Below are 8,184 nucleotides of genomic sequence, written 5' to 3'. Positions count from 1 at the left end.
ATTTTTAGCTGACACCAGTTTGCAGCATTTCTTGCAAGCTGTGTTTTTCTGCAGGACAGAAAGGAGGGCTTGGGGGGAGCAGGCAGGGCTGTAGGAAAAGGCTGGCGCCCTCGGCTGCCTCCCTGCCGACATCACCTTCAGGTCTCGGTTTTTCTTTCTTGAGACAATTTTTTTATTGTTTTCTGAAATATTCTGGGAAAAAAATGTGTATCTAAGACATCTCAACCCCACCCCTCCCATTCTGTCCAAACACAAATGGCAGCAGAGGACGTGTACTGTTCCACCTCTGGCACTGCTCGAGAACATTCCCTGAAGGCACAGAGGGAGCTTCTTGGTTCCTCTTAGAGCTCCGTGGATTCCACTGAGAGGAGGGCATGGCACGTGTGGTTGGACCCGCTGATACACATCCCGATGGTTTCCCACACATTCCTGCTACCAAGTGTCCCTGAAATTAGCATTCGCTTATATTTTCTACACGAAACATATTTGTCCAATAAATGCTTAGAAGATGTTTATTTTGATCAGCGTTGCCAAATTGCACTCTGTAACAGTTGTACCAATTTACACTCACAACAAACAATGTGGTTGGTTGGGCCGTGTGAGATCGCTGCTTTGGGAAGCCCAAAAAGTCAAATATTGGCAATTTCCAATGGTTCGTTCTCCGGAGAGCACTTCACTTCCTCCCGGACATGGTGTGGTGTCAAACTTTTTGCCAGTTTGGTAGGTGAAAGTGCTCTTCCTTAAGCTGAAATTTGCATTTTTCACTATGAATGAGGCTAAACATATTTTCCGGGCTCAATGGCTCTTTGTGTTTCTTTGTGACTTGTCCAAATTCATTGCCAATACTAGGCATCTTTTCAGTATAATTTTTACTTTAAAGAGCTCTTTCATATTCAGAAAATTGGACTATCCTGCCATATGCAAATATCTTTCTCAATGTATTCCCCAGCCTGGGAGGGAATGGGCAGCTGATTGTCCCAGGCTGGCCTGTGCCTAGCTCGGATTTGCTTCAGGCTGGTGCCAGACAGAAGGTGTCACACTCAGTGTCTTGGGGGTGGGTGGGAGGCAGGAGGAGGAGAGTGTTCACGTCCATTCTTAGAAGCCAGAAATGGCCTTCTTTGGCCGACTTGGAGAAGACTCTTCCAGTCCACCACAGAGCTGAAGTTCGCCAGCTCCATGTCCTGGGATTTGTGTTCCATTCTCCTTTCCCTTTGATTTTCTACCTTCTTTCTTCTGTAAGATCCACACAGCATTTAACATCTTAAACCCGGTACCATTAAGTAGGCCCTTGTCTGGGACCTGCTGGATGTTCTAGATCTGAATAAAACCACAAAGCGTGTGGGCAATGGACAGTCTCCGCCCTGGCTGTGTGTTAGAATCACCCCAGAGCTTTAAAGGGGAGCCCCAAGGCCAGGCTGTATCCGAGCCCCATCACCACTTCTGGGATGAGGCACTGGCATTTTTTTAAAGTTCCCCAGGAGTTTGACAGCCAGGTGGAGAATTCTGCGTATGTGTTTTTCTAAAAGTTTGTAATGAGATGTTCTCCCTTTGTTCCTACAAATTCTCAGAGTGAGGGCAGGGTCCAAACGCTCAGCTCTGTGCTGGCGCCAGGACAGCCTGAGTCACAGCTCCATCTCACTGCCTGGGTTGTTACCTAACTGCTCGGGCCCTTACTGTTACCTGCTGGAATGATAGCAGTCTTGACGCACAGTGGGGCTCTTAGGATTATGTGAGATTAGGCACCCAGAGCACTTACTCCAGTGCCTGGCACACAACAAACAACCACTAGATAAAGCAGGAAGGGATGACTGGCCTGTTTAAAAGATTTATTTATGGGGTCGGTGCTGTGGCATAGCAGGTAAAGCCGCCGGCTGCAGTGCTGGCATCCCATATGGGCACTGGTTTGAGTCCCGGCTGCTCCACTTCCGATCCAGCTTTCTGCTATGGCCTGGGAAAGCAGTGGAAGATGGCCCAAGTCCTTGGGCCCCTGCACCCATGTAGGAGACCCAGAAGATGCCCCTGTCTTTGAATAGGTGTGGCTCCAGCTATTGCGGCCAACTGGGGAGTGAACCAGCCGATAGAAGACCTCTCTCTCTCTGCCTCTCCTTCTTTCTCTGTGTAACTCCAACTTTCAAACAAATAAATAAATCTTTTTTAAAAAGATATTATCCTAATAAAGTTTGGAAAATATTTTTTAAAAATGATTTATTTATTTATTCGAAAGGCAGAATTAAAGAGATATGGAGAGAAAGACGAAGGAGAAAGAGAGGAAGAGAGAGAAAATCTTCCATCCACTGTTCACTCTGCAAATGGCAGGAGCCTGGAACTCCATCTGGGTCTCTCACGTGGGAGGGAGGGGCCCAAACCCTTGGATTATTTTCTGTTTTTTTCCTAGGCACGTTAGCAGGGAGTTGGACTGGAAACAGAGCCTCCAGGACTTGAACCAGCGCTCATATGGGATACCAGTGTCACAGGAGGGGGCTTAGCTCACTGCGCCAACAACACTGGCCTCTTGAGTTACAGAGTCTCAGAGGACAAAGTGATAAGACACAACCTCAGAGAAAGTCCCTGACGCAGATGCATCACAGGCTGCATGTTCCCGATACAACAAGGAGAGGACAACACAATAGCGAAGCAGACAGAGGATGTGAGTGGGCAGTCCCCACAGGAAAGCTTAGTGACCAGTGTTTGCAATTCCACATCACAGTAACCAAGGAAGACAGATGAAACCAACATGGCCGGCGCCTCGGCTCACTAGGCTAATCCTCCGCCTGCGGCGCCGGCACACTGGGTTCTAGTCCCGGTCGGGGTGCCGGATTCTGTCCCGGTTGCTGCTCTTCCAGGCCAGCTCTCTGCTGTGGCCCAGGAAGGCAGTGGAGGATGGCCCAAGTGCTTGGGCCCTGCACCCCTTGGGAGACCAGATAAGTACCTGGCTCCTGCCATCCAATCAGCGCGGTGCGCCAGCTGCAGCAGCCATTGGGGGGTGAACCAACGGCAAAAGGAAGACCTTTCTCTCTGTCTCTCTCTTTCTCACTGTCCACTCTGCCTGTCAAAAAAAAAGAAAAAAGAAATCAACAAGACAGCCTTTCCCATCCAAACACAAAATGAGCAATGAGACAGAGCGGACCAGGGTTCATATACACCCACACAGCCGGAGCCCAGAGGTACCCTGTGCTGGAGAAAAGCAAGAGTCCAGAGGACACTATTTAGACGTGGAAATGACCGCCTGTGTACACTTTTCACTCGCAAAATCCACCACTGACCACACACATGCTACAAAATACAGTGCATGGGGGCGGGGCGGGGGGGGGGCATTGAGACCCCTTCTTTACCTGTAGTGTCTTTCTTGATCTTCATTACAAAGGGCTTTGAGATCAACGTGACAAAAGCTCCATCGCAGCTGATTCCAGGTGATGATGTAGTGTTTTCTTTCTTGGTAGTTTCAATTGTCTTATCCAAATTTAAGAGAAAGTGGGGAGATGGCCTGCTAGACTGGTCACTGGTTCCAGGGAGCGGACAGCGCTGCCCGGGGACCCAGGTGGATCAAGTTTGCAGTGCTCAGTCCAGACCCGAGGCTGGTGAGAGGGAGGAGGACTAGGCTCTGAGGCAGACTCCTCCCAGGGCAGTCCCACCTCTGTGGTTGGATTTCATTCCTGCTTTTCCCGACACCACTCCCGAAATAGACAGTGAGAGCGCACCTCTGCTTTCTCTTGAGGGTCCACTCTGTCCCATGAAACCCCCCGTCCGTCTTCAGGTTCTGAGAGCCTGGCCCGGCGTCTGCAGCGGTCACACTGCCATCCTGTGCCACGGGGCACCCCCATGAGGACCAGACTCAGGGCGGGGTAGCCTGGCTGGAACCAGCTGAGCCCCCCCCCCCCCCCCCCCGTCATGCGGGCGTCTTTATTCCACAGCACAGCACAGGGATGTTAGGGAGCGGGCAGCCCGGGTCACAGAGGTAGGCTCCCCGTCGCCGCCCTCGGAGAGCCGGCCCTCTCCCTCCATCCCCTCTTCTCAGCCTCCACAGGGGGAAAAACCGCGCACTTTACAAAGCCCTTTCATAAAATGCTATGTTAAATGAATAACAAATTACTTTTCCTTTTACTAGCTTTTAATGCTAATCGTGCCATTTATTCCTGACCTTCAGAAATATGAGATATTTTCAATGACAGCATAAAAAGTGTTCTTGTTTGAAAACCCAAGCTACTTTAGCCCGCATATTATTACTTATAAGTATAGTGTGTGTCAGCATCACTCATTTCAGCATCCCATTTATACCCAACTAGTGTATATTTCAGTTGGCATCCATTGTTCTCCTGCATACGTGTCAAATTCCTTAATGATGACTCTGACAAACGCATAGCGCTCCGTGTATATAAATTACATTTGCTACCATATAATCAGTGTTATCTATTAGAATGCTATTTGTGACAAATCATGTTCAAAATAAAAATTGAATTGATTTTTCTGTTATTTTAATATTGTGCCGCTCACAGCAAGCCTTTGATTGAATCTTAAACACTTTAATGCTCAATTTTTGTTCGAGGCAGATCAGAAATGGAGTGTGTACTATTCACCACGCTAAAACAATTTGTAAAACAACAAAATCAAATTTCAAAAAGCATCTTTATTTTCCAGCCGAGGCAATAAATTTGGTAAAGCTATCGTTCCAGGGCGCGCAACTCGGGGACCAGAGCCACGTGCGCATTTAATTTCTATGCATCCATTTTCATCTAAATTAGATTTTAACTTTAATGCAGGGTTTGAAAAGCCTCTGCCAGGCCTTTGTTTCTACCTTTTCTCTGAAGCAATTGCAGGCTTTGTACCAGCTGATACAGTCCCACCGCCTTCTCTCTGCCCCTCTGCAGCGGCCGGGCCACAGTCTCAGTGTTCTGGCCCCTGCAGAGCCTCCGGTGTGGTGCCGCTCATGGAGGCACCTGCCTGGCCATTTTGCTTAGTAAATAAGTTCCTTCCAACCAGAGCCTGGCCAGCTCTATTCTCTTGGGTTAATTTGTGATTTAAAAAGCTGAGGTTTGTGAACCAAGGCCCATGGGCCATTTGTGTGGTTGTTTTGTTCTTTGTTGTTGTTGTTGTTTGTTTTCTTGCAACCCTCCAGCTAAGCATAGTTGTCATATTTTAATAGTCTCTTAATATGCAGAGGATGAGGGCCAGTGTTGTGGCACAGCAGGTTAAGCTGCTGCCTGCAATGCCAGCATCCTCTGATCGGGCGCCAGACTAAGACCCCCTGGGAAAGTCGCAGAATATGACCTGGATACTAGAGCCTCCTGCCACCAACATGGGGAGGCCCTGATGGCGTTCCTGGCTCCTGGCTTCAGCCTGGCCCGGCCCAGCCCCAGCCGCTGCAGCCATTTCCGGGAGTGAATCAGCGAATGAAAGATCTCTCTCTTTCTCTGTATCTCGCTCTCCTGTAACTCTGCCTTTCAAATAAGTAAATAAATCTCTTTTTAAAAAGTATTTGTTATTTATTTATTTGAAAGGCAGAGATACAGAGAGGCAGAGAGAGAGAGAGGAGAGAGGTCTTCCATCCATTGTCCCCAGATGGCCGCAATAGCCAGAGCTGCACCCATCCGAAGCCAGGAGCCAGGAGCTCCTTCCGGGTCTCCCATGCGGGTACAGGGGCCCAAGGACTTGGGCCATCTTCCACTGTTTTCCCAGACCATAGCAGAGAGCTGGATTGGAAGTGGAGTAGCCAGGACTTGAACCAGTACCCATATAGGATGCTGGCACTTCAGGCAGTGGCTTTACCCACTATGCCACAGCACCGACCCCAACAGATCTTTTTAAAATATGCAAAAGATGAATGATATTTCATGAAACACAAAAATAAAATGCAATTAAAATTTCAGCATCTCTAAAGAAATATTATTGGAACTCAACTGTGCATTCATTTGCATATTGTCTGTTGCTGCTTTCCTGCTGAAATGTTGGAATTCAATAGTTGTGACAGTGGGCCGGCGCCGCGGCTCACTAGGCTAATCCTCTGCCTTGCGGCACACCAGGTTCTAGTGCCGGTTGGGGCGCCAGATTCTGTCCCGGTTGCCCCTCTTCCAGGCCAGCTCTCTGCTGTGGCCCAGGAGTGCAGTGGAGGATGGCCCAAGTGCTTGGGCCCTGTACCCCATGGGAGACCAGGAGAAGCACCTGGCTCCTGCCATCGGATCAGCACGGCGTGCCGGCTGCAGTAGCCATTGGAGGGTGAACCAACGCTAAAGGAAGACCTTTCTCTCTGTCTCTCTCTCACTGTCCACTCTGCCTGTCAAAAAAAAAAAAAAAAAAGAACCCATTAAAAAAAAATTGTTGTGACAGTGACCCGGTGACCTACGAAGCCTAAAATCTTGGCCATTTGGTCCTTTGTGTGGGCGCCCAGCCTCTGGTTTAAAAGGACAGCTTAGTAATTTACGTCCTGTTGAAAGGCTGGATACCTTCAGGGCAGGAAGCTGCAGCAGCGCTCACATAAAATGCTGCCTTCGCAGCGGTAAATCCGCAGAACGGCTCTGGGGACACCCTGGCTGAAAGGTCCTCGGAGCGTTTGGAAGGACACAAAAGAGAGAGGACGAGAACAACCCAGTGGAACAACCCAGCTCTGACCTCCACAAAGCTGCGCGTGTGATAAATGCCCGCAAGAATACAAAAGCGCCAGCAATGCCTTCAGACACACAGGCTGGGAAACACTTGAAGTGCTTACGCAGATGCCACCCACACTGGGCAAAAGGAAGTGATTTTAGTGGTAGCGGACGAGCATTCTGTTAGAGCCGACAGACTGCAGACCTTGGAGCCAGGGTCCTCAGACTGAGGACGGGCCCACAGCCAGACACGGGCCCCGGGGGGAACAGGGGCCCTCGCGTGATCTGCAGGAGAGCGCCCATCAGAAACCAGGTCTAAAGGACGCCAGGCTGGGTGCCAGCTCCCCTAGGCCAAGCAGAGCCTGGTGGCGCCTTCAGAATGGTGCCCCGGGCTACTCAGAAGAGAGGTGCAGGCACCCCCTCCACCTTTGGAGATCCAGACAAATCTGGCTTGAACTCAAATATGCACATGAGATGTTATTGGAGGCAGGTATGTGTGTATATGTTCGCTTCTCCCAGGAGGGAGCCTGCTTTTGGAAACCTGATGGAGTCTGGCGCACCTGTCCCTCCTCTGACTGCCCTGCGTCAGCTGAGAGTAAGAGGCTGCCAAGGAGCACGCAGGGGGCTGGCGGCTTCGCCTGCGTGGGCAGCCGCCCCCCAGTGACAGCTCACACTTTCGGGTGCCCACTCGAGGCCGCCGGGCAGCAGGAGCCACGTGGGATGTTTTCGCGAGAAGCAATTTAAGGAATGCTGAGGCTCTCCAGGGAGGGAATCGAGGTGCCAGCTCCTGGAATCCTGGAGAGCGAGCAAGACAGAAGAGCCTGAAGGCAGGGAGGGGGCTGCCAGCCCCACCCTTCGCCCTCTGCAGCGGTCTGAGCTGTGATGGGCAGGAAAAGAAGCTGCAGGCTTCACCCCTGCAACACGCCCCGCCCCGTGCCTCCACTGCTGCAAGGCCTCCAACACAACCCACAAGGAAGGCAGCGTTCCCTGAGCCTCAGAGCTAAGGATGCTCGAGGCTTGGCTTGCGGTAGCCACACCCCCGTGACGCTGGCTCCCTCTTGCTGCCTGTGCTTTTGTGTTGCTCTTGTTTGCCCTCCCGTCCGATTTCTGGCTGAACTGATTCTACGTTGAAACCACTTACTGTCTGTGAGATGGAGCAGCTGTGTGCCTCAGTTTCTCCTTTCTGTAAAATGGGAATAATTATACTCCTTAGATAGGCTGTTCCGGGCACAGGCCGAGCCAGAGCAAACAGTCTGCATGTGTTAGCTGCTGCCGCCGTGGGTGCTGTTGGCTGATCTCACCTCTCTACCAGCCTCTCGGGGCAGAGTCCCAGGAAGGAAACCACGGTGGGAAACAGAGCACTTGGTTAGGGGCCGGGAGCCCTGCTGCGGCCCTGTCAGTGACTCATTCCTTGGGCTCAGAGACGTCACTCCTCCCCCCAACCCAGTTCCATGATAGCGCGTTTTCCTGCTGCTAACTCAGAACAGCGGCGCCCGCAGAAGGGCCTAATATCAGTCTTCACACCCACGCTGCTGGGTACGTTCTTCGTTCTTTTTTTTTTTTTTTTTTTTTTCCTTCCATCTGATGCTCAGAGAGGTTCAGGAAA

The sequence above is a fragment of the Oryctolagus cuniculus genome, chromosome 15 (assembly GCF_051225735.1).
Source record: "Oryctolagus cuniculus isolate XC-2025 breed Fujian yellow rabbit chromosome 15, ASM5122573v1, whole genome shotgun sequence".
Lineage (NCBI taxonomy): Eukaryota > Metazoa > Chordata > Mammalia > Lagomorpha > Leporidae > Oryctolagus > Oryctolagus cuniculus.
This window is presented reverse-complemented; position numbering follows the sequence as displayed.